We start from the raw sequence: 23,644 nt of genomic DNA on the forward strand, positions 1-23,644 counted from the left end.
CGGGGCGGGGGGGGGTGGGGGGGGGAAACGCGCGCGACTGTGGCGTCACGTGACCCGGGCCGGGTGAGTCCCAGCGCCCCGCCATGTCAGCACCGCCCCGCCCCCGGGGAGGGGAAATGGCGGCGCGTTGCCGGGCCGGGCGGTGATTTTCTCTCACCGCTTGGGCGAACTGGGAATCGTTGTAGGGGGGCTGCCGGGGCGCTGGGAGTTTGTGTTTGTGCGAAAAACGCGTTTATCCTGCAAAATGCGGGATTTCAAGGACGCCGACTGGCTGTGGCAACTATTAAGGAGGACGCTGTCACTTGCAATGTTTTGTTGTTAATGTCACGTCAGGGATTTGAGGTTTCATGGAATCATGAAGGCTGGAAAAGACCTCTAAGATTGCCTACTCCAACCGTCAGCACATCTGCACCGTAAACACTGACCATGTCCTTCGGTGCCAGTTTGCATAGTGCTGTAGGATAAGGTGTGTTCTAAACGTGCTTGTTGAACTTTTAGTTGTTTAACCCTATTCTGGCATGTCAGCCAGGCAGTAAATGGGACGGGTGATACAGATGTCACAGAGCGTAGTTGTCTTTATTTACTGTTCTGCAAGTGGACTGAGCCTTGTATTTCAATTGTTAATCAAGTGCAAATGGCTTTCAAGGGTCTCCTCACCCCTCCTTCAATAGATGGTTGTCCAGAAGTTGCTCCTCTTTAAAAACAAGTCTTTTATAATTCCAGTTAAGGAAGCTGACACGGGAATAAGACCACTTGTTTCTCAGATTCTGACGTGTAAAAAAGCGTTTGGGTACAGCTCTTACTCAGATAAATATTTAAAATAGGTTTTCCAAGCTAGAGAAGAATTGTCCCACTCTGCTCTGCGCTGATGCTACCTCACCTCAAACACTGTGTGCAGGTCTGGGTGCAACAATATAAGGACATGAAACTATGAGAGAGTGTCCAAAGGAGAGATATGAAGATGGTGAAGAGTGGAGGAGAGGACGTGTGAGGAGTGGCTGAGGTCCCTTGATGTGCTCAGCCCAGAGCAGAGGAGGCTGTGGGGAAGTCTCATGGTTGGCCTGCAGCTTCTCACTAGGGGAACTGAGCTCTGCTCTCTGGTGACAGCAATGGGACCCAAGATTGCAGTAGTTGAGGAAGTTTTGGACAGCTCTCTCAGACGTAGGGTTTGACATTTGCATTCTGTGTGGAGCCCGGAGTTGCACTTGATAGTACTTGTAGGTCTCTATCAACTCAGGATGTGCTATGATTCAATAATCTATGCCAAAGTAGAGAATAATAATAATAACTAATAATTTAAATATATATATATATATAAAGGAATGAAGCACTGTCTTGTCTTTGCTGCATGGGATTTTTTCTTAATACCAGTTTCAACATGGTGAGTTACTTCATATATAGCTTTTGCTGCTATTCTTGATACACCGCTGTCCAAAAATTCACCAAAATCCAGGCAGCTCATTCTGCCACCTGAAAAGTAGGAACAGCAAATGTAGAACTGAAATCTATGATGGGAGTTTGAAAATGTAAATCATCTCTGTCCGGTTTTTAGAGCAGCTGAAAAGATTATTGAGAAGTAAGAATGAAGTAAGAAGCTCTTTAGAACTTAGAAACAGGCTTAGAAATACTGACTGAATGAGATGGGACTTCCTAAACTGGCAAGTAATTTTCAAGTTTGAAACCTGTGTGTTAAGTAGTGTTTCTGTAATGTCAACTGCTGCTGAGTAACTGACTTTTATGTTCCTTCGGTGTATAAACTTGGTAATATAAAGGTGTCTCTTCTCAACACCACGTTAGTAGTTTATGCAGAGCACAGAAAAATAAAACTTTTCCAGGACAGGAAAAGATCAAGTGGTTCTGGAAAATAACATTGGATTTTCTAGTTCTTTTGCCTATTAAAACTTCTACTTACATTGCCTTTCACAGGATATCAGTAAAGGTTCTAGAAGTGACTCCTCTAAAACAGTGTTAAATAATTTCTAGTTTCCTTATTACTTTTTAGGCATTTGGCATTGTCTTACTATGTATCTTCTTTCTAAAACACCTACTTTTGTAGTGTGTTAGTAATCAGACTTTGTGCATAATTAGCTTTTGTAATCTGCGGGGGAAAAGGAGACTAGGTATACTTCAGTGTGTTTCAACGTTGCCTAGTACAAGCTCTGGTAGCTGCAGTGCCCTGAGCTGAATGTGCCCGCTGTGTTAGTCCTTACCTTGCTCCATGCTCATTCCACCACCAAACTGAAATCTATTGTGGTTTATCTATGCTATATCATAATCCCAGTTCTGCTTGCAGTACAGATAAATCCTTGGATTCTGTAGAAGTATCTTTGGCTCCTTTCATTTGCTGAGAGTGAAATTCGGATTTCTTAGGGGCTGGATGTTAGGATTTGGGGGTAGGAAAGGGCAAAGCAGGTTAATTTGTCAGGGTTTAGACTTAGTCCAGTAAAAACCAGACTTACGGCTTTGTTGTTCAAAACAGATTTGCTTCACAGCGATAATATGCTTAGTAATTTTGAAGTAAAATTTACCATTGCTTTTATTATGAATACTTATAAAGACAAAGGAGACAATTCTGTAATCCCTTAATAAAAAAATACATTCTTGTGACCATGGTTTTGTCAGTTTTACACTTGTGGATACTTCAACTTACAGCAGGTTTATTATTTAAACTGCTTTTGTAACAACAGTAGGCATTGTACAAATACATGGTGCATGATGCCTAGCATCGTATTATATGTTTATACAGCATAAAGAATGATTCTTGCCTCAAGAACCATGCAATCAGACATGACTCACAGAGCATTTCATAGCACTGTTTATATAATATATGTTTTTAAATATTCTATATAATTCCATGCGTCTTATGTTTAGCAGTTTTGATTTGTGTTGATGCATGAGTTTAGTTATGTTCAGCTTACTCTTGTTTTTGACAGATGGGCAATAAATGTGCACAACAATGTTTGGAAATTGCTGTTGAGGACAAATTATGGTTGCTTGATGTGATGATTCTTTTTGTCTTTTGCACATAAATGTATTCAGATGGTGTCCTATTCAAGGTTGTTGATCTGAAATGTTTGGAATTCAGTATAGTCCTTGTTATTCTACACAAAAGGAAGTGCAAGTTTAACTGAATTTCAGTTAGCTTGAGAATTTGGAGTTTTACATAATGATGCAGTTCTTGTGGAAATATTATCTCGATCTTTCAAAGTGTTAAGAAGCCCAGCTTTGCTCTGTCTCCTAAATTACTAGCATTTTACATTGTTATTGTCAAAATGATTGATACCAATTGTCCATGAAAAATGTAGTATTTATCTGTGTCTGACTGTGTTGCTCTGACTCGTTCAGTAAGAATTAGTTACCACTTAGCATTTTGGCCATTATTAATCTCTAGCATGATTATATAATTTAGGTTATTGGACAACTGATTTGATTAGAATTTCTTGAAGTCTTGTACTCTATAGAAAGACAAAACTGATTTTCTTCCAATGTTCAATATATTACTGCAGCTTTATAGTATTTATTAAACTAACACTGTACAAGTTTACCATGATTTATAAATATTTGCATGCTGGTGCTGTGCGTATTTCTCCCTCACATCACAGGGAGGGATTTCCTTGTTTTCCAAACGTTGGCTTCAAATATAAGCCACGCTAAAATCAGATCCCTGAAATTGACAGGTCCTTGAGGAAAGAGTATATATCCCCTTATGGTTTATCTGTGCTCTGTAAGGATTAGGCTTAGGGCTGGCTCTGTGACTGTATACTTGAGTTAGTGTTTCTTGATGCTGATTTTTTGTTCTTTTACTATTTGTAAACTTGAGTAATATTGACAGGCAGATGTGGTGGGTCTGCTTCTAAGGGCCTTTTGGGGAACCTTATAGCATAGGCAGTGTTTTACTTGCTCCTTAGTGGAATGAATCAGTGTGCATAAGGTTTGGACGGACGTATCTTTCACTTTGACTTTAAGTTACACTGTGAGTATCTGGGTATAGTTCATGGTCCTTAATTTTAACCTAGAAATCCTATAAAGGATTGAAAGCTGGTTGCCTTGGAGTGATACAGGTGACTGAATACGAATTCTGCAGACAGCCCTGTAATGTAGATAACTGGATCTATGATATTTACACTTTGGATATTATATCTGTTGGACTTGCTCTTAGTGAAGACCGATATTTGAGCCTCTTGCAAAATATTTATTTCTGGTCAGGGGTTACTTCCGTACTTCTATTTACAAAACCAGTTTGAAACAGTGGATATTTAAGAATTCTGTCTGTTGTGAACATTTAGATTTTTATGCTTTGCTGTAATTTTACTATTGTGGACTTTGGTATTAAAAAAAAAAAAAAAGTTGCTGTTTTTTAAGTGCTTATAAGGCAATATCTAAAGCTGCTGTTGATGGTTATCTAACCACGGAGGATATGGCTTGTCTGAATCTGATAATGAGTTTATGCTTTTTAATATTTTGCAGATGAGAGGAAACTTCTGCTTTCAACCTTTGGTAACCATATGGAAATGGCTTTGCCCATTAATGCACTGCTTCCACTGGACCTTGAATATTAGCCCAGTATTAGTGAAGATTCCAAGTCATACAGCAAGGTAATGGGTTTGCCTTGCAAGATCTCTGTGCAACTTCTTGTTAAACGAATGGAGGTTTTTCACATGAAAGCCTATGGGATAGAATATTAACTTGGTAGAAGACAATCTGCCATATATATTTTCTGTGGAATCTAGATTTATTTTGCTTTTGCCAGCAGACATATATGAACAGACTTCCAACTTTGCTCCTCCACAGTTTTCTCACTAGCCTCTTCTAGTCTGATGTGCAGGCTGGCAAGGTGATGAAGCTAGACAACATTTTATTGTAGGTGCAAGACTGAAGATCAAAATATGTCAGAAATTGCTTCCTTCTGTAGAAATTCTGTCTTGCTGTTGTTCTGCTGTTCATCAGAGGCACATAGACTAACTGAAAACAAAGAACCATTAAACAAAGATCAATTAGTTATTTTGGAAAATTCAGTGTTTAGCTGTGTTTTAGGAAGTGATAAGAAAATACAGAATTTATGGTTACAGGGAAAGGAAATGTACATAAATATGCATTATACGTCATTTTTTAATGGTTTGTCTTGGACAGTATAGGGCTTACGAGAACAAATGTTTGTAACAAATGTGTTGATGTTGCCACATTAAAATAAATGATTCAGTGCTTTCAGAAACTTACAATTGAAAGTGGATCTCTTCTTGGGAATTATAGTTACTCTTTTTCTTACTGAATAATTTATTTGGAAGAAGAACAAACTGAAAAACCCAACACTGCTGCAGTTCTAGGACAGCCAACATTCTGAGCTTCTAGGCATGTATATAAGCCAATAGCAACAACAGTTTTGGAAATGTGTATCCATTTAACGGTAGTACAGCCTCTGCTTGCTTCTCTGGCAACTTTCTGGTCCTTTTTCTTTACATATTTTAAGAAAAAGATTTTTGGATTCACTAAAATATGACTTAAAAGGATTTCATCGTCCAGTCCCCAACAAGAAGCAGCAAAACACTGTTCTTTTTTATCTGGAAAGGAATTGTATTTCTTGGTTTATGTGTTTACTTGTTTATTTCTTCCATCCTCTCCACTCTTCATGTTATCTGGAGGAAAAGAGGAGTGGTGGATTTTAAAGTAATTTTTATTTGTGTATCGTGTTTGCAGTAACCCATCCTGTTGAACCTGTATTAAAGTGGCTTATTTCAGGCATTCAAAAAAATCCTATAATAACAAAAAATGTTACATTCAGTCTTTTCTTCTTTCCCCATAATGAGGGGACTCAAAAATTGCCAGTAGAACAGTAGAAATGTGGGTTTTTTTCAATGACTGGCTTTGTTGCTTTGGAGTTTGAGTTTTTTTCTTGTTTGATTGTTATATGCTGTTGAGAAAGTTTAATTTCATTTATTTATTTTGCCAAAGCCTAGGATCATCATGTAGTTGCTACTTCAGAAGGTGGGATTTTTAAGGTGGCCAAATGGGATGCAGTAAAATTCTGAGCACTGTCAGTGTTTTTACTATGTGGATGTAACCCTGAAGCATTTAAAGAGGAATATGTAACTAATACAGTTTTTGTCACTTTTAAACATGTTGTGCAATATACTGATGAAAACTTATAGTCAGATTAGACTTGAGGGGGGGGAGAAAAAAATCCTGTGCAAATGACAATGACTTTTGGCTAAGTTTAAAAAATAGGGCATTATATAGGCCTCTTTGTCTAAATGGGAGGTGCATTGATACCTTGCTGAGATGTACTGGCTTCAAGTACCCATTTGTGTTAGGGTTTTCTGTTGTTTCTGCAGCCCAGCAATACAATACTGGGTAACAAAAACATCAGGTTCTGTGAAATTCTGCTGTAGTGCCCTGAAAGATTTGAACACATGTCTTTGGTACTGTTGAGAAGTACCAGTGACACAATCCCTTTTTGTTACATCTAGCTTTTTGGGCTTCAGTATGTCAGCTTAGGGAAGACAGGGTTCTGGGGCACCAGCTGCTTCCAACTGAGGCAAACATTTGTTAAGATCTTTCTAAAAGCAGAGCTTTACTTTTACGCCTTCCCAGTCTAACAACACTGGAAGGATGCTTGTAAATGTGACAGCTTGAACTAAAGGAAGAACATCCAGGTGGAATTTCTTCATATTAAATCCATATGCATTCGTTCTATCTCCACTACTGGCTTTAGAGCAAATCATTTTTTATATTCACAGGATTTTTTATAGTTTCAAGAAAGGAAAAAGAGATGACACTGGTAATTACAGGCCTGTCTGTCTCACTTCACTGCCTGGTAAAATTGTGGAGAAGGTTATTCTGGGAGTTACTGAGAAATGCCTGAAAGACAATTCAGTCATTGGTCACAGCCAGCACAGGTCCACGAGGGGAAAGTTTGATTTAATCGACTAAACGGCCAACCTTTTATATGAAATTGCAAACCTAGTTGACCGTGGTAAGCCAGTAAACGTTACCTTTTTGGATTTCTGCAATTATTTCAATATTGTTTCTCACAGTGTGCTCCTGGACAGCTACACAGAAGCAATGTGATGGGTGAACAGCTGGCTGGTGGGTTAGGCTCAAAAGGTTGTAGTAGATGGGGTTACAAGAGACTGGCAGCTGGCCACTAGTGGGCTTCCATCAGGGCCCCATTTTAGGGCCAGTTCTTTTTAACGGTTTAATAAAATACTTGGATGCAGGACTTGAAGGTGTACTGGTCAAGACTCAGCAACATGAAATTGAGAGGAGCTCTTGGCTCTCTTCAGGATAAAGTGGCCTTGCAGGGATATCTGGTTAAATGGAAGTGCTGGGCAATCACCGACCACGTGGAGTTGAACAGGAACAAGTGCCGGAGTCTGCCCCTGGGATAGGGCAACCCTGGCTGTGTGTACAGACTGGGGGCTGAGGGGCTGCAGGGCATCATGGAGAGGGATCTGGCAGTTTGGCTGATGGCAGATTTAATCTGAGTCAGCAGTATAGCCTGGCAGCCCGGAGGGCCAACAGTAACCTGGGGTGCACCAGGCCCAGCAGTCAATGTACAAGGGAGGGGACTGTCCCTCGGTGTGTCCAGCCCAGAGCAGAGGAGCTGAGGGGAGGCCTGATGGCGGCTGCAGCTCCTCACAGGGAGCAGAGGGGCAGCGCTGAGCTCTGCTGTGTGTGACAGCGACAGGGCCTGAGGGAACGGCATGGAGCTGCGTCAGGGGAGGGCAGCTGGGGGTCAGGGAAAGGGGCTGCACCACAGGGCGGTGGGCGGGGAACGGGATGCACGGGGCTGTGGGCACGGCCACCAGGGATGGAGCTCAAGGAGTCAAATCCTCAGAGACAGGATTTGACCTTTGGAAGGCGCTGTGTGGAGCCCGGAGTTGGACTTGGTGGTTCATATGGGCACCTTCCAACTCGGGATGTTAATCCGTCTCATTTGACAGTCTGTTTTATCACTTCTTCTACAGTCCCTGCTGTGGCCAGAAGATGGCACTTATGTACACGCTAAGATGGAGTTAAAGCATCTGGTTTTGTTCTGACAGTGCGTTTAGCTGGAATCTGTGTTGTTGGGTTGGGTTTGTTTTAGTTTTGTTTTAGTTTTGTGTTGCTCTTGTTATTTTTTTAATATAGTTATAGATTTTGGTACTTCATCTGCGTGGCCTTATGTCTGACCTTACGCATGAGGTCTGACATTTACATATGCTGTCGACATTTACATAATTATATTCATTTATAAATGATTACACACAGACCACACACAGGATTGAGGCTTAATGGGTACATCTGTGTACGTGGCCACAGCACTGCATACTATCTGCGCAGAGAACGTGTTCACAAGTATTGTTGCTCACTCTTTTCAGTCAATGTTCTAGGCAAATGATAACTCACAGGATAAAAGATGACTTTGATCGTGTAGCACATGAGGAACACAGATTAAGAACAAAGTCCAGGAACTTCTTACTTCACTTGGAAACTTCTTATTTCCTTACTCAGTAATAAGGATCTGATTTACCATTGAATTCAGAAAGCAGCCATCAAGCAAATCTTGCTTTTCGTTCTTATTGTTATTTAAGAAGAATTTAGAACAGTCTAAGAACAGTTCATAGCATTTTTTTTTCCTTCTAGTTGAGTTTTTATGCTGCATGTTAAGGCATGGTCTAAAAAATGATTCTTCAAAACAACTTTATCACTTTTTTTTTTTTTTTTTTTAATTTCTGCTTTTTCTTCTTCTCCAAATTAATATTTTAATATCACTACTGGGACTAAGTTGTCCCGTTTTCCACTATAACTACTTCCTCATGTCTGTTTGTGATGAGTTATTCCAGCATGATTCTTTTATCCCAGTGTAACTTTGTCAGGCATCAGTGGTATTACTCTAAACTAGACTTGTTAACGCAGCTCTTCTGGGTAGCCAAGTTCAAAGGGAACACTGAATTTGCACATAGGAAATGGACCAGAGAAGGAGAAGGATATAAAGTTGTCATAACCCATCTAAGCAGCTTCCCAGGGCTGTCAGCATATTTTTGTGAGGATCATGGGACCCAGCTAAATCAGTGCAGGTATCAGAGTGGTTTGTGGTGCATGTGCAGTGGACTTCTGCCTGTGGCAATCTCACAGGGTTGTGATCCACATCCCCATATCCCTGCTCTTTGAATAAACTTTTTATCAGGGTCTGCCAAGGGCTCACTGATGTCAGTTCACACCAACACCAATTCTTACACACCCTTCATGACCTACTGTCCCTATCACCTGCTGTCTGCCATAGCCTTCTTCTCCCTGACAATTTTATCACTGATTTATTTTTAGAATTCACTTTCATACCTTTTGCTTTGTTCTGTGTGAAAGTAATAAGCATTGTAGTGGAGAGTGATGATTTGCCTCCAAGCTTTCCCAGTCCATGAATAATAGCTAAACGACTCAGGAGAACCCATATTTTGCATATATATTGCACCACAGCCACTAACAGCCAGCTTGTTTTCTGTGACATGCAGAAAGATTATTACAGAAGATGAATTATCGTCTGGCTATAGAGGTAGCTTTTGTGATTCAATACCAAATTAAGCCATGTGGAACCCCAGCCCAATCTTTGAAGAGCCACATCCAAGTACTAAGTCCCCAAGCAATTGCAGGGGCTCCTGGGCCTTAGGAAATTTGAAGACTGTAATCAACAGACTGGAAAAGGAAAGCAGTTGAAAAACATGTCTGTTGTCAGCTGTATGCCAATGTCAAATACTTGACCACTGGCAGGAGATAAAAGATCGTGAGCTGAAAAAGCAGGAAGAAGTGTAAGAAGCACTATGGGTGGGCTGGTTGGCTGTGTCCAAACCAGCTTCTGGGAGGTTGCAGTGCAAGTGCTGTGGTCATGGTTCACTGATGATCCCAAGCAAGGTCTTAGTTGGAATCAGGCACAATAGTAATCCATGTGGCATGCTTTCTTTTATTGTTTTGTGTGTGTGTGTGTCTGTGTGGAAACCAGGTCTCAGCACTTTGACTGGATGGGTGTAACTGTTTGGCAGCGAGATATAAGCTGTTTTATACTGCTTATTTGTTCTGTCCAACTGCACATGTCATAGGCTTCAAGCAGTCCTTGGCAGTGTTAGTGCACCTGCTACTAAATTCATGTGTAATAAGTGCCTTCAGTGACCAGGAACGGTCACAGGCGTAGCTCAACTGTTACTTCATTTGCAAAACTAACGTTTTTTTGGCAAAATAGAAATAGTCATTTCAACTACACATAGTTATCCAAAAGAACACTGCCAAAATAAATGTTATTCTATGTGTGTGTGTGAGAGACTCTTCTACTAAATGGAGAGAAAAAAATTACATGATGGGAATGTGCTTTGACGTGCTGCTCTGAAAAACTCCGGTACTACAAGGAAGTGGCTGCTATAGCAGCAGGCATTTTATGTAATGGAGGTGTGGAGGTTAGGGTTCTCTGGCATCCAGAAGACCTCGTGTCTTTTTGTAGCCATGCTACAGAGTCCTCGAGTTATTAGTCAGCCTCTTGGTCCTGGCAGTCCCTGCATAAAATATAGATGATGAACAGTTCCCCTCAGGTAAATTAATTACTCACTCTAACTATTTTAAAGGGGTCATCATTTGTGAAGTAAAGGACTGTATGCACTCCATTGCAAAATAATTAAATATGAAGCATCAGTGCGTACCAATATGTGAGATGTATTTACATTTCACTGAATAGAGCTTAAAAGCAGCTGCTGAATTAACTGAAATTAAGTCTATTGAAATAGCAATATATTGTTGAGATGAATTTTTCAGCTAATTGCATAGCCTCCTACAAAACATACATAGACTCCTTAATACACAAATCATGTTGTATGCATGTGAAGTTAGCACTCATGCAGAATGTTAGTCAATTGAATCTGCAGGTGGAAACCCTTTACTTTTCTGCAGAAAAGTAGTAGAATGGTGTCAGCGTAACTTTCGTCCAGATGGCCATGTGATGTGATGTTTCTGTGCCCAGGGAAGCATGACAGATATCCAAGGCAAGGACCCTTTTTACATTTCCCAGTGCCACCTTCCCAGATAGATTCCTGCAGTTTGGAAAGTATAATCTTGTCTCCCGAGACATTCAGACTCTTCTGAGAGTAAGACCTATCAATAGTTGAGCAGTGTCCTATTAATTTCACAAGCACCATCAAGAAGGCCATGATGTGAACAGATGTCTGCTAGCTGCCAACCAGCACAACTCCTGGATAGTCTATTGGTATTCCTGAGTGGCCAACATGTACAGAACAGGCCTGCTTTATTACATAACTGTGATCTGGGAAGTGAAGATTAAGCAGTCGATTTATTCTTCCTTGAGACATCCAGATCCCTACAGTTTCTGTTTGTAGGAATACACATCCATCATGAAAGCAGTGAGTGTAAAGCAGAGCGGCAGGCCTCTCTTAGCTTTCTTGCAGATGGCAGAGGTAGCAAAAGGAGGGAAGACAGCAGGGCAGCTTATAGAAAAACTGCTGCGTTTTCAAGCCCCGAGTTTTCCTACATCACAGGGAAACTAAGTCACTTGAGTTTTTCAGGATTTTTATGTTTTAATTTCCCATTAAAAATTTAATTTTCCCATTAAAAAAGCAATATTTCTCCTACAGTCTCGTTGTGTATATGTATATTTTGCTTTCTGAGAAGTTGCTGTAGCTATATAGTCTGGCAATACTTTATTTTCTGTACTCACTCTGCTGTTGCTAGGAGATAAAATACTAATAGTAACTGACCCTTTGTTTGGATGGTATTCGTATGCAGGAATTAGGGCCATTCAAAGCTGGTAATAGGATAGGACAGAATAGGACATAAATTCTGTAGAATTGCCCTTTTACTGTAAGCATAAAAATGCTCAGAGATGGGAAAGAAGTACATGGCCCAGGGTCTATATGGCATCTCACTGTCTGCAACTGGAAGTTGAAAGGGCATCTCAGAAATATCTTTGGGATAGCACATGGCCAATTCAAACCCTTGTGACACCAAACACTTGTGGCTTGCAAGGAAGAAAGATTAAAGTGTCTCTCCACCCTTCAGGTGGTAGGGCAGTCCTCAGCATGGACTTTCAGAGGCAGAAACAGCACTTAGGCCGTTGATCCCCAATGACTGTCAGTGGCAGTTTAGTACATAATATCTATATCTGTCTTTGAAAAGTCTCTTCTATGTGAGAGGGATTGGGAGATTGTTTCTGTTTTTCACTTTTCTCAGAACAGTGTTGGCCTATATCACATTGGAAGACAGCACTGGGTCTGCTGCACTCCCTTCCAGCATGGCCAGGTTGAGATAGGGCCTTGGGCAGGAGATTGGGAATGGATATATTTTAAGGTCCATTCCAATTCAAGTTATTCTGTGATTCTATGCTTACACAGGTCTTCAAAGCATTTAGCCTGTATGTTCAAGTGAGCTTTGGCTTGTGGCTCCTTTAGTTTCAGACAGCTGCTCCTTGATACACACTCATAAATCATACCAGCCCCTGAAAAAGCAGGTCTGGAACCTGTGGATATAAGAGAGAGGCTATGAGACATTTGAACATGTACAATGTTTGAGAAATGGACCAGAAACAAGGAAAAATTTCTTCTGAGAAAGATTGGACTGGAAGAGGTTGTCCAGTGGGGTGGTGGTGGAGCTACCATCCCTGGAAGCATTCATGAGCGTGTGGATGTGGTACTGAAGGACATATTTAGTAGACATGATGGTAGTGGGCTGGTGGTTGAACTAGATGACTAGTGGACTTTTCCAACCTTAAGGACGTTTTCTATGATTCTGTGATACTCTCTGTGTCTCTAAGGGATATGTATTCTATAGTGTAACTAAGGGGCATTCTTAAAATATTATGTAAAGTGAATAACTTATTACAGATCACTGCATTACTTTCTGTTGACATACCAGTAAGCGGATCAGTAAGTAGAAGCATAGTATGTAAAATACGTTATCCTAAAGTTAAACAAGAATAAATTGATAACTTCTGTCTTTTAAATTCAATATCTTTGCAAAAACTCTACTGATAAGTTAATTGCAGTCACACTGCCTTCATCAGCGTGGTTCTTGTCTTGTATGAAGGCATGCATGTCGTGCTGGCTGCACTGTTTCTGTTACAAGGTGGGATGCCATTGGTCTTCATATTGGTACATCAGTACGGCTGCTTCTAGAAATGAGCTTTTGCAAGGGCTGACTCATTCTGAATATTATGCTTTAAATATATTTGTGCATGACTTTGATCCACGTAAAACTACCTTATTTATTTCAAGAGGAAGATTATTTTTTTCTTATTTTGTTTTTGTCTTATTTCTTATCCTATATTACCGTATTTTAGCAAACAGGCTCTCCACAAAAGGAACACGTTTATTATATCATAGTTGTAAGTGATTGAGAGTTCTGCAATGCACTTAATAACTAGGTTTTTCATTATAATCTTCCTGCTGTATAATCTTCACTGTCAGCAAGCTGATTAGGTTTTCATGCTCACTTTGACTGTTTGGCATTGAAAATACTGTTTTCAATGAGAGGCTTGCAGGTTTATTGGCATCAGAAACAAGTGGTAAGAAGTATGTCTGGGCACTCAACACTTAGTTTTCCTGCTCCATCTCAGATCCCTTTAAGTGTCAAAAAGCAGCTTAGGGTGCCTCAGTCTTGCAACTGAACATTCCTACAAAATCAAGTTGTGATAATCTCAGTTCTGAAGGGTTAGGAGTTTCACACAATATATTGCAGGTTTGGAAAAGGCCTACCATGGGGGAAAAAAAAAAGAAAAAAGGATGTGTTCTATGTTAGATGCAACCATCCATAGTTAGTTTTTTGGTAAATCATTTATCAGGTAACTGCACATGAAACTATTGCTTTGTCATGCTCAGATGGGCTGTACTACACAAGTCACTGCATCTCAGGAAATGTGAGATTTCACTTCCTTGACCAAGAGGGGGAGCAGATAAACCAGCTAATTTGCCAAGCTCCTTCTGATGCCATACGAAATACGTGTAAGTAAAAAGTAGAGAAGCACGAGGTCTTCGGAGGTTATAGTTCTTATTTCCTATAAGATGGATATCACGGATTGCAAGGAAGAGGAAGCACTGTCACTTTTCTAACATTTTTAACCAAATTCCACACACACTAAGGAGCTCAGATGTGGAGATCATTCATTTCTAGATTTTTACTGTGTACCTAAACACTATGCATTTAAATCTGTCAATATTTGCCTAAACACAGCTTTGTCCTATTTGTCCCTTCCATATCTTATGTCTAATGAGATGCTTCTAAGCATGCTTAGCTCTCCCTTTAAATTTCCTACTGACAATCCTGTGACTAGTCCTTCAATCAAACTGTACCAGTTGATTGAGTGAAAGATAGCATCTCTCCCTACAAACAATGCCTTCCTTTACCTTTCTACTGACACTCTCCTAGCAGCATAGCTTCTAATTGTAATGGCAGAGCTTCCTCTTGCTTCTTCCCAGAAAATCTTGTTCATTAAATTCCAATTTGTGGATTGTAACACCAGATGGGCTACTGTGATGCTCTAACCCACCTTCCTGTTTGACGCACGGCATCAGGCTTCTTCCTGTTCAAAACAGAAAGTCCTTTAGGAGAAACATCTGATTATGATTTTAAAAATTCCGAAGAAAGAGAACTTGCTGTAATGCTGCACTAGCTTGCTGTAGTGGTTAATTACCCTCACTGTTAAAAACGTGCATCTTACTTCATAGCTTGAATTTGTCTAGATTCAGCTCCTAACCACTGGATCTCATAGTTTTGTCAGTGAGTGTGCATTCTTCCTGGAAATAGAGACTACAAGCAATCACTGTCTCCTTAGCAGGCTTAAAAGGACTTAGTCCTTCCACTGAGAAGTGTACTGCAAGTGTTTAGGTCTTTAGTCATTCTCACAGCTCTTCTCAGAATTTTCTCCACATTATCCACTTAATCTTGAATTGTAGAGAGCAGAACCAGATGCAGTTTTCCAGATGGAGTTACATGAGTGCAGCATATTCTGATAATTTAACGTTTTTTTTTCTTTACTCCTACTTATTTTTGTGAATGCAAATATGGACCACACTTTAAATGGGCCAAGAAGTTGTTTTTGTTTGTCAGAAGTATCTACCCAGTGCTTGAGTCATCTTATCTCATGGTTTCGTTCAAGTTAAGAGCAAGCAGGGAGAAGCATGGTCTGAATGACACCAAGGTTTTCATGTGTAATTCCTCTTCTGTGCCAAAACAGCATGAGATCCCTCCTCTGCATGTCATTCCAAAAAATTGATGCCTTTTTTTTTTAATTAATGACACTATTCTTCTTGCTCATATTCCTATGATCTGTGAGATCTGAAGAAAACAGATGTCAGCTTGTGATGTTTGATAAACGGTCGATGGGGCTTGGCTGTGACTACCCTAAATCATCTCAGGTCAGCATAATTTGCAGTCAGTCTCGTCTTTCCCTGATTTAGACGAAGACTTCTGAAGACAGAAAATGAAGGATAGATCTGCAGCTTCACAGCCACGTTTTTCAAGTGCTGTTAAAAAAGTAGTAAAGCAACTGTGTATAAATATGGATCTGGTATTTATAATACATAATAAATGTGTACATTTAGATCCTACTATTGGAGCATTTACAGAGACCTAGAGAGACCTAGACCTTTCAGGCAGAGATGTTCAGTATTTGCCTAAACAATGAGGGCTCATAAAACAACACATATGAACTCTTTAATGAACTAAGTTGTGGTTATTGGTTCACATTAGAGCTATCATGTTTAAATTTAACTCAAAAAGTCTGAATACAATATCAAAAAGGAATGTATAGAAATGTTCCAGCAAGAGAGATTCATGCTGCTAGTTCTGGCCAGCTTTTCTGTGTGAAAAAGCAAATGTCTTGACTTATTTCTTGATTTTTCTCCATCTTTTATTTTTCACTCTTCTTTCCAAGATATTTTCTCATGCATTTAATTCAACACAACTGAATATTGAATTGAAGGTATTTGATTTGTGCTTTTTAAACATAGCTTGTCAAATGCAATGTACCAATATATTTTGCTTTTAGATTAAAAAAAAAGGAAGGAAAAAAAAGGACACCCAAAGTTTTTCCTGGAGTGTATGAACAAAGAGGAACAGGGAAACATGCAATGAAAATGAGGCAAGCGTGAAGGCATGAAGGGCACAGCAATAACCATCCTACCTGCAGAAAGGAACATAAAGCCTTATTGAGGAGATCAAAGATGCATCTGAATGATGTAGTGACATTTAAGCATGCAAGGAATGATTAGGAAAGGGAGGTGGCATGGATGAAAATTATGTAATGAGCAAGGAAAGACTAACAATGACAAATGAGAGCCATGTGAAACATGAATTGGTGGCGTTAGCACTACTTCCCATCAGGAGCCAGGCACTGAGCATCTTCATTGCTGGTTATGGTGGTCCCAACCTGACTGCTGGGCTCTGAGCTGGAAGAAGAACAGGAGTAAAGAGGGCTGGTAATTAAGAGGAATTGGGGGGGAGAGGGGGAAAGGGGGAGAGGAAAAAAAAAGAAAAAAAAATAAAGGGGGAAATCTGGAGAAATAAGAAAAGGAAAAAGACACTGAAGACGGATGTGCTGGAAAATGGTGAAATGTGATCCAAATGTTGGCAGTGAGTATGGAGGACCAGACCAGAAAACAAAGATTTGGAAGCCTGCAGCAGAAAAGAAAGAAGGGATGGGAAAGTCAAGAAATAAGGGTAAGGAAAGAAAACAAGTTATACATTAAAGAAAACGCAAGACTTTAAGGTAGATAAGACAAAGACACAGCAGAGCAAGGAGCATGTTAGGGGACACCGGGCAGCAGGGAAGATGTGAGATTGGCAATGGGTGGACAGAAAAATGACAGAAAAATCAGCTGCTCTCAGAAAGAGATTAAAAAGAAAAAAAGAAAAAGACAATCTAAGCTTCATCTGCCACAATTACTCAGATATGTCTAAAATGGAGATCAAGTCAATGTTACTCTGTTGGGACCCTCTTACCAATAATGGACAGGATACTTTATTAGCACAACATTAATCACCTTTTCATCCACTCACACAGGCAGGACAGCAGTGCATGGGTGCATTAGGAGCATCCCATGTGCCCCAAGTATCCCTAGTAGCATACCCACGGGTTGGGGCTGTCCTTCCTTACACAAGTGTGGTTATGCTTGTCTGTGATGTGGGGAACAGCAACAACAAAACAAACAAAAACAAACAAACAACAGCAACAGTAGTGGAAATTGTTAACAAGAGTTGGACTCAATGATCCTCATGGGTTCCTTCCAGCTCAGCATATTCTATGATTCTGTACCGAATGTTCATCAGCCAGGTGGATAAGCAAGTGCTGATTCAAGGGAGAAAGTAGGTTTGCTATAGAACAGGTGCAGAAATGAATAACCTACTGAGTTTTGTAATAATCAACCTGATATCCTGACATTTACAAACTCATCTCTGAACGATGGTGTAATCGTGGAAATGCACAAACCCACAGCTGTTTTTTTCCTCTTATTTTTTCCCCTCCATTTCTCTAGAAAATCTACCTGTAAAAATGTAAGGACTTCACTGGGATCCAGCTGCAAATGGCATCCAGTTTCCCTTGAATTACTTGCAAGGATGTGTTCACTGGAACCTCTCTGCAGAAGACTTTGTGAATAACTTTCTATATTCAAAATGGTCATCCTGTACATAATTGGGACTTAATTTGTAAACATTTCTGATGAGGTCTGGTCTGATTTTGTTAAACGGGAGTGTTTGTATGAATAAGGATTATCCATGTAAACAAATGGCTGAGGCGAACACAGGTGCTCAGAACTAGACTAAATGCCCTACACAACACTAACTTAAGAAGCCAGAAAGCAGGGGGCAAGTATAAAGAGCTAACATGATTCATGTCTGTGATTTTTTGGACACCCATGAGGGACGGTGCAGCAACATCCAGTGAAAAAGGTTCATTCACCAGCATCATTTCTTGTCCTTTGTAGGGGGATGTTGGACACCTTGTCCCAGAGCTTTGCATTTTTGTGTTCTTTTCCTGAAACATCATAATAGCTCATAGCTAGCACTTATGAGAAAACCGTGCAAGGGAAAAGCAATAACCTGCACATAAACTGCAGCAAACACTGTGTACTTTCAAGGGCACTGTAGGGATTCAGCTGTGGGCTGAGACGTGAGTGGGACACGAGTAAGGCCTGGAAGGAGGAGTTTGCACAGAGTCCACAAACCTTCCTAAGGAAAACCAAAAGAACCAAGGCTAAGAGAGAAAAGGTATATGCTGCAGGAAACTTTCAGATGATTTACAAAAGAATTAACCAGAACACCATGTATGAGCTACACTATCAAGAGGAAGTTTCTCATTAAATAAACACTGCCTGCATGCTATGTTTCTTTCCAGGCACTGCTTCCTGCACGGATCCTGGGCCTGTGGATTTGCAACGACCCCTTCGGACCAGTGAAATGGCACGGCTGGGACTGGGGCTGCCCGAGGAATTTCCTCCTCTCCTCCTCCAAGCTCTATCTTGACAGCTGAGAGCAGCCAGAACATTCCTGCCAGCACACCCCAAACGTGCACATCTGGAGAGTGTAAGCTCTGCTTTCCTTGTGAAACATCCTCAGCTCAGGAATTTACTTCTCCCAGCGGCCTAGCAGAGCCGAGGTCTACTGACCTTTGGGGCACGATGTAAGGCCCATCTGTTTGCTCAGAGTGTGCCTGAGGGTCTGGCAGTGAGGCTTATGGTTAACTTGTCCCCTGGGAGTCTGCAAGAACAGTGGCCAGCACGCTATGTATCTGTTGGTTTTTTTTTAAACCATCTCTATGCATGCAGGCTGTCTGCAAGTTAACATTCACAGGGAAAATAAACAAAATAATTTTACTTCACAGGCATTTTATAGTAAATAGATTTATTGAAAGGACCCCCTCCGATTCTTTACATGTGACTAAGAGTGTGAACCCTCCTCCGCTGCTCTTCTTTGGTCCCAGAAAGAAAGCACATCACAGCCACTGCCATAACAACAAACTGGGATAGCATGTTCAGGATTAAATCAGCACTGAATCATAAAACAGAAAGTCCTAATTAAAACTTTAAAAACTTCAGAGTAAGAAAGAAATGCATTTCTTCCCTCTTGGTTTTTTTTTTTTTTTTTTTTTTTTTTAAAGTTAGTTAGTTCTTCTTTTAAGCATACAAAGGAAAATACTGCAAGCCTGGAATCCAGCTGGGTTTCCTGTTGACTGAAATACCTGTAGACTAAATGGAGAGTGCAAACAGGTACTGATTAACTCCTGGAGGCTTTTGTCATGGATATACAACCAGGGAGGAATCAGAAGATGTAAAAAACCTGTTAGAAAGTCCCAAGTACCATAGATCCAACCTAAAAGCTCTTGCAGAGCCTCTGACTCCTCATAGTCAGCTGTTTCCACTCAAAATCAGACATTCTTCCAAGTTCACCTCCATTCATCTATGCTCAGTGCAGCCTTTTGTTTCCTGTGCAGTATTATCAGGTCTGTCCTTACACTGTTTCTGCTTCCATTGCCTCTACACCTGCTGCAGCCTTTCAGTGCTCAAAGAACTCCAGAGCAAGAATCAAAAGCAACATTTTCTCCTTACTTGCATAAGCTGTCCTACTAAAACATGAATCTCATAAATAAAGAAATGAGGAATTGATCTCATGCCTATTTTCATGTTTGCAGAGCAGTGTGCACCCCTTTCTTTTTGTGAGTTAAAAATAGACCCATACCTATTACTATGCTATACCATAGCATTGTTAAAAGTTTCCCAATTTCTAACAAATGGGACTCCTAAGAGAGTTGCCATTTAGATAAAATCATACCAAAAGGATTCACAACTTACTTTTTCTTTATATAAACTAATATCACATTGGAAATATTTCAGGACTGTGTCAAGCCCTGAATGTATATCAGTGTATTTACCTTTGAAAAAACAAGCACTTCATAATTGGACCACCCAACTCTGAATTATTGCTGTGTTTTCAAGAGTTTGAAAGTGACAAACAGAGTGGTACAACTGCTTCGAGTTAACCATGACCTGCAGGTTATATTTGCAATAATCGTGAAGTTTCTCTGTACAGGAAGACACTTGGAAAATTAATGTTTTCATCAAGATGAATTTTCATTTCTTAGTACAAGACTATACTCATGCTAAACGTTTTTAAAGCTGACTAAATATGGAAGGTTATCCAAAGTCTAATTTACATGAACTGTACTAAGATTTGTATTGGTAGCAGGTTTATGGTGCAATTTGTGTGACCAGCAGTTAGAATGGTGGCAGACTGAACTTGTTTTGCTTTTCCTTCACACACGGTGCCATCAGGGAGATGTGTCACTCCTTTTTTATCTTTCAGAGATGAAGTCTTGTGTGGTTCACAGGCTGCATACCTAATATATCCTGAGCCTATGGGAACCTGCATCTATTAGGAACCAAGAAATCCCATGCCGCAGCTGAGAAGCACTGAGTTGCTCTATGGAAAATCTTGGCTTTAACTCAGCTCATTTCAGCACCTCACGTAAAGGAAGAAGCACAGCAAAGTTGTTCTCTGTGCTTCCCTGCCTACATATAGGCAGCTTGGTGACTTTGTCCATGGAGAAGGCAAAAGTAAATCATAGAATCACAGAATCATAGAATGTCTTGGGTTGGAAGGGACTTCAAGGATCATGAATCTCCAACCCCCCCTGCCACAGGCAGGGCCACCAACCTCCATATCTAATACTAGACCAGGCTCTCTAGGGTCCCATCCAACCTGGCCTTGAACACCTCCAGGGACAGGGCATCCACAACCTCTCTGGGCAGCCTGTGCAGCACCTCACCACAAGCAAAAGCAAAACCTGCAACTTGGCTAGCAGAGACAGCAGCTGGAGCTGAGCACTTCAGATCCCATCCCTAAGCAGTTGGTTTCCCATAGCTCTTACATATAGAGTATATATGCGCAATTGTTCTGTGATAGTGTAATTTGTATTTTTACCACTTGTAAAACTCCGTTTTCCAACAGTTCATTCAGTCATACAACATTCTTTCAGGCTTAAACAAAACACAGAAATCTTCATTCAGAAGCGAGTCACTGGTTTGTTCACATTTCAGCACTGATATAAACAAGGACTTGTTTGGAACCTGTCCGGCAAGAAAGCATTTAAATAGCTGACTTGCATCAACCCCAAAGCCTGCAGATTGCTGCAGGTGCGAGCACACTGCACTCACGGGCTGATGGAGCTCAGCCTGCAGCAACGATGGAAAAATCACAAGTCCTAAATTACCCTCTGCAGTACTGCCATATTTTCTGACTTATTGCCAAGAAAAAGGGGAACAGATAAATACTACCTCATGGTTTGGGGGCATCTTGATTCTGAATTTTTATCATGGCAGGTTACTCACTCAAATGTTCCCTAGCATGGTCTTTGTCATGCACAATATAATTTGGACTAGCATCAGTACCTAGCTTAATTTCAGATACAAACTGACCCTGATCACACTGTCAGAGCATATGAGCAATGTGACGCCATGGACTGACCCAGGCAAATCCTGGGTGGGCTCTGACAGCATTCGTAATACTTTGCACCTTTTTTTTCAGGCCCTCCCTGCATGCAAGGGCACTGCAGGACAAGACCCTCAAGCTAAATTTGGCCATACTTATTGTTAAATTTCACTTAAGTATGTGGAGTCCCAGGTTGCTATATTGACATTCCTGTATTTGACTGAGATATTTTTTACTATTATTGTAAAAATTGCCATGGTGAACTTCAGGAGAAATTCTGTATGACAAGATATGCTCATTCCAGAGATTTACAAGTCTGATTTCCTTATTCTTTACATGTCATCCATCGCTGATATGAAAAGGCTTTTGAAAACAAAATGTACTTCAGATAGGCATAATTATACTATACTCTTGTGTTCTCTCATATGTAAATGAAGCTTAAATTCAAGGTACTACATTTTAACACCATGCACCACAAGAAGGGTTTCACAGCAGTTTAGTTTAAATTAAAACATGGAGTTTCTTAATTAATGGAATAGGAGGAAGACTAACAACATCAACACAGTGACCTCCTGCTGTTTCCTTTGATATCAAATTCAATTTATTTGATGATGCCTCCAAGTCATTGCACACTCTTGATTTTTGTATCAGCTGCACAGAGCTTTGTTATAGAAGCTGCAAGGCAAAGAGCAAGCTGAAGACTTTGGTGGGAGCATGGGAAAAACTGGAGCTTTTGGTACTCAGAGAAACAGTGTCAGATAAACCCATTGCTAACATATTTCTGTGAAAGTCAGCAAATAGTTTCAGTGCTCCCTGTTTACTTATTCAGACGCTTTTCCATATGTATATGTGAAATATTTCTGAAGACAAACATTGCTCGATATTTTTCAAGCACAAACTTAACCTTAGGAAAGCTTAGCTATGAAAGCCTCCTTCCTGATCCTTGAAAGGTGAAGTACGTTCATTCTCTATGGTTAGAAGACTACATGGATGCAGCAACACCCCTGAACATTAGCCAGTATCTGCAGCATTTGTCCGCAGGTACAGAAGTCACAGCGTTATTAGATGATCCTGAACTCTGTTACGCTGAAGGAGCTGTGTCCTGAAGTGTAACAGGCACCCTTGCTGGACTGAGTGCATTATCTCACGTCTTCAAACTAAAAGAGGAGAGATTTAGATTGGATATAAGGAAGAAGTTTTTTACCATAAGGATGGTAAGGCAGTGGAACAGGTTGCCCAGAGAAGCGGTGGATGCCCCATCCTCAGAGACACTCAATGTCAGGCTGGACGGGGCTTTGAGCACCTGATGGAACTGTGGGTGTCCCTGTTCATTGCAGGGGAGTTGGTCCAGGTGGCCTTTAAGGGTTCCTTTCTAGCTCAAACAATTCTATGATTGTGTAATTTCATTACTGCAGAGGTGGCAGTGTGCAAAGAAGGGCCTCGTCGGTCTGAACTTGGGCTGGGATTTAAATACTGCAAAAAACATGGCTCATAAATCCTTCATGAACAAAAGTTAATACATTAACTCCTCAAAAAATATAATAAAACAAGTTGTTTTAAATAAGTATCCCTGTAATATCTGAAACCCAAATATTAGAAATGCACATACTCGTCCAAAAAAACCACCCAAACCCCAAAATGATATTTTAAAGCATAGAAAAATACTGAGGAGACAATGAGCAATAACAACATAACGTTTTTAACATAAGTTATTAGTGCCAAGTCAGTGTTTCTCCCACAGTCTGGCTGAAATCAGCATTCAATCATTGGCTTCCAAATGTCTGCTGATGGTAAATGGAGCTATCCTGCTTTTAACTTGACCAGAACCGAATTTACATGTTGCTCTTGTGCAGCAAACTTGTGAGTTTACCTGCTTCTTCGTTTACCACCACAATGCTGAGCAGAGCTGTAATTTCTTCATTCCTTTGCTCAAGGACTTCAGATCTCTTCAGAAAGACAAGTGAGAGTAATTAATATGGCTCGCACGTGCAGGTGAGGCATAAGGAGAACTCAAGCACCCCTGGTGACAGTCCCATGCTTTGGGGAGAAGTGCTTGGCAGGCTGCCACCAGCAGCTGCTCCAGGAGAGGCATCACAAGGTGAGGCAACCTTCAGGGTCACAAATGTTCCCCTTGCAGGGCCATGTTTTGCTTCTGTATTGCATTTTCCAGCCCTGTCTCTGCCACATCCTCCCCTGG

At 40.6% G+C, this 23,644-nt stretch overlaps 1 long non-coding RNA gene across 1 annotated transcript; it reads left to right on the top strand.

The window, feature by feature from the left end:
- Nucleotides 1-126: 126 nt before the first annotated feature.
- Nucleotides 127-19,116, top strand: LOC125688300 (uncharacterized). Its single transcript, XR_007374670.1, has 3 exons — nt 127-466; nt 4,468-4,595; nt 18,359-19,116. It is a non-coding gene; the product is annotated as an uncharacterized LOC125688300 (long non-coding RNA).
- The last annotated feature ends 4,528 nt before the right edge of the window (nt 19,117-23,644 follow it).

This window comes from Lagopus muta, chromosome 1, assembly GCF_023343835.1.
Source record: "Lagopus muta isolate bLagMut1 chromosome 1, bLagMut1 primary, whole genome shotgun sequence".
NCBI classification, from domain to species: domain Eukaryota; kingdom Metazoa; phylum Chordata; class Aves; order Galliformes; family Phasianidae; genus Lagopus; species Lagopus muta.